At 38.8% G+C, this 3,770-nt stretch overlaps 1 pseudogene; it reads right to left on the reverse strand.

The window, feature by feature from the left end:
* Positions 1–3,049: 3,049 nt before the first annotated feature.
* The window catches only part of LOC137618450 (uncharacterized), a 1,401-nt pseudogene continuing 680 nt past the window's right edge, over positions 3,050–3,770 (reverse strand).

The raw sequence follows: 3,770 nt of genomic DNA on the forward strand, positions 1-3,770 counted from the left end.
AATTTGCCCTAATTTCAGCTATATCTCTATAAAGAGATTCAGCAACCTCAGATCTGTATTTAGGAGATGGAATTGAAGCATAGAGAGTAACGCCACAAGTCAAAATCACTACCCAGAGGAACATCTGACATCATATTCTTATACTCGCATGGTGCCAATCAACAGCAACTCTTTGCAATCTATATAGATTATGACACGATATTTATTATATCCTCTTCCACAAGAACAGCATTTGACCCAGAAATAGTTTTTTCAAGATGCCTTCACAAATGCAACTTCTAATTATGAAAAATCTTGCTTAGGCGTGTGCGTCACAGGCTATATCGGTGGTGATTCGAACGAGGGCCATTAACAACATTGTCACTTGGCGAGAGGATCAAGTTACCCACCTTCAACTGCAATCTCTGGTAATGAAATCAGTTCTTAATAAACGCTAAGATGTTATAAGGAGTATTGGAGTGGTGTTCTTGCGGGTTATTATAATTGTTCTTATTATTGTCGCTTGGGTAACGATTGTTTTTTATCTTTAATAATGTCAAAGTTAGGAACTGTGACATAAATAGAATCTTACCAGAAAGAACGTTTTCAAAAACTAACATATTAAGCATCTTTTTGCTGACCGTGCCTTTATAACGAGAAAATGATGCATTAGAGTTTGGATTCTTGCCTTAATCTCTCGTTACGGTGATGGAAAAAAAACCGATCTTAGGAGCAGATTGGGAATAGCGTGTTTTTGGGAGATAGCTGCAAGCAAAGGACATGGAGGACAAGGAATATGCGTAGTTAGGTATTCCTAAGAATGAAACATGTTTCCAAGTTTATTAAAGCCTTAATGTAACTTTCGATTTCTTTGTTAATTTGCAAGGGAGCCTTATGGAAATGCTGTCTATCCATACTTGTGCAATTTTATGATATTTCCAGTTAATCTACTCATGAAAATTTAACTTTTTTCACTTGATTCTAGTTACTTTACCTACTTTAAAGTAATAAAGGAAAACCAAAGACACACGGGATTAGGCATGATGGAATTTTTATTTGTGTAGAATATAACGTTTGCTTAGGAAATAGTACGTCTTACTCACGCATACAACTTTGTTAGACTTGATAAAACATTTAGTTACTGTCAGAAATTTGCAGAGCCAAGTAATTCCCAGCTTCATAGGGCCCTTTGAAAATTTTTAGAACGAGTTCCTAATGCAGAATTTTATATTTTATGCTACTATTGAATAAAAGAAAAGGGTCCCACGTTAATTAAATCACTTGCGTCAAGGTTCTGGCTAGTTCCTTGCCTAGAGGGCCAGAATTACCAAGTCTTCGAGTAATTGATCTCTATCGTATCTTGGTTTTTTCTGAGTAATGAATGGTGTTTTGGAACTCTGTGTTATCCATCAATTTTGGTATGAAGGATAATCACGCATAGAGAGCATCCTATCAAGATAAAAACCTCATTTAATACAAACAAAAGAGAACGTGGGTGTCGTATCAATTGCAGTTTGAAAAATATTACAAGAAAGATCCGAAACCAAGGAAGGGACATAAGATTCCGCCTCTAGAAATTAACGTATCTTAACGAAATTGCTTTACATATAATCTAGCATCCAAAATTATTTTCCTCCAAAACTTATCTCTTATATCTGTAAAATCCAGCGAGAATTCTTCAGCTGCTGCATTACAACAATCCAGCTAAAGCTCAACGTTGTAGTATTATCACAAAATCATCACGAAACCCGTATCCCCCCCCCCCCCCCCCCCCCCCGCCTAGATCTTCCTCCCGCCTACGCGATATGAACCTGACCAAGACCCTCATTTCCATCTTCCCTATAGTCCCCATCCCCGTCCCCTCCTTGTTCTCTATTCCCTTCAGCTTTGGGACGTCGCAGCGGAAGAGGTTCGCTTGAGGCAGCCGTCACGGCAGCCTTTTTATTATTCCTGATCTCCTTTGTTACCTCGGCAAAAATCTCCTAGGGGCTGACAGCCGTTTTTTAACATTGTCGCTGAATGTATTATGTCTTATGAGAGTCGGTAATGAGAGCTCTGGGACAATGTAGACTTAGGCAGATAAGTAGGAGGGCTAGAAGGAAGCAGAGAGAGAGAGAGAGAGAGAGAGAGAGAGAGAGAGAGAGAGAGAGAGAGAGAGAGAGAGAGAGAGAGTTGAAAATCTAGGAGCAAGGACTAAAAAAAGAGAATTGTAATTCATAATGGAAGCGATTCTTAGACTGGGAGCAAGTAACTTCGGTGGAAATAATAACGAGAAGCATTTTGAGAATGGAAAATATAATCTAAAATTTGCAAACGATGTAAAAAGAACAAAAAAACTCGAGAGAGAAAGATACGGGAAGGGTGTGTGCGTGAGATCAATGACAAGTAAAAAATGAAAAAGGACAAATGAAGAGGGTACAATAACCATGAGTTTGCATCGAATAGGGAGAATCAGGGGAGAGAGAACGAGGGAATGAGAGATAGGGTAAGTGATAGACTTTAAGATAGAGATAGGAAAGGGAGAGATAGCGGGAAAAGAAAGTATGGGGAAAAGTGAGCAAGTAAACTTGCAGAGGAAACTTAGTAAATGTAGAAGGAAAAGATAATCTTAATGAAAATATGTTTAAGCCTAGTTCTCTTTCACAATAGTAATTTTGAATATATTTGAATTAAAAAGAAAACATATGGAATATTAAAGAAGGTTGAATTTTTTACGTTTGATGAAAGTATAAAACTTATTTATCCATTACAGTAGTTTAAAACCTATCTTTGTTTATAAAAGAGTAAAAACCTTTTAATGTAAATTTAAGAAAATTTTCCACTCTCTCTCTCTCTCTCTCTCTCTCTCTCTCTCTCTCTCTCTCTCTCTCTCTCTCTCTCTCTCTCTCTAGTGCGTTATGGATTTTGAGAGCAGATACTCAGTACTAGCTGCCAGTCGACAACTTGAAAAATGGATGTGTTATTAGTAAAAAGATGCGGTCAAAAGATGTAAACTTCCTAGTGTCGTTTCAAGCACTGGCCGAGTATTGCCTAACGGTCCTAGCCTTTTCTTCGACTAAAGCTTTTCCCGCTAAGCAGGGTCGCTATTACTAGAGAGCCATTTCCAAGTTCTTCTATCTCCGATGTCCTCCATTGTGAGATCTTTTCTCCTCCATATCTGCTGTTACACACTCCATCCACCTTCTTTTTGGTCTTCCCCTCCTCCTCCTACCTGGAACATCTAGATCCAGCATCCTCCTCCCAACATACTTCTGGTCTCTCCTCATTACGTGCCCAATCCAGTGGAGTCTCTTTTCTTGGATTTTCTTTGACACCTCTGTAACCTTTGTTGTTCCCCTTACCAAGTCATTCCTAACCTTATCTAGTCTCGTGATCCCAGCCATCCTTCTTAGCATTCTCATCTCTGCAACATTCATTTTCTTCTCATAGATCTTTTTCATGGGCCATGTCTCTGCACCATATGTCATGGCAGGTCTCACTACAGTTTTATGTACCTTTCCCTTTAAGTTTAGGTTTATCCTTCGATCACACAATACTCCCGACACTCTTTACCAATTATTCTATCCAGCTTGAATTCTACTGTTCATTTCCGTTTGGAGTTCTGCTGTTTCCTCCACATATGACCCTAGGTACTTGAATTTTTCTGTCCTCTTCACTATTTCACCCAGCAAATGTATATCATCTAATTGGTTCTGCGGATTGCAACACATATACCCCTCTGCTCTCCAATTCCTCTCTCCATCTCTCTAGCTTCCCCTCCAATCCTTCTCTGGTTTCATCACACAGAACTA

This window comes from Palaemon carinicauda, chromosome 2, assembly GCF_036898095.1.
Source record: "Palaemon carinicauda isolate YSFRI2023 chromosome 2, ASM3689809v2, whole genome shotgun sequence".
Classification (NCBI taxonomy): domain Eukaryota; kingdom Metazoa; phylum Arthropoda; class Malacostraca; order Decapoda; family Palaemonidae; genus Palaemon; species Palaemon carinicauda.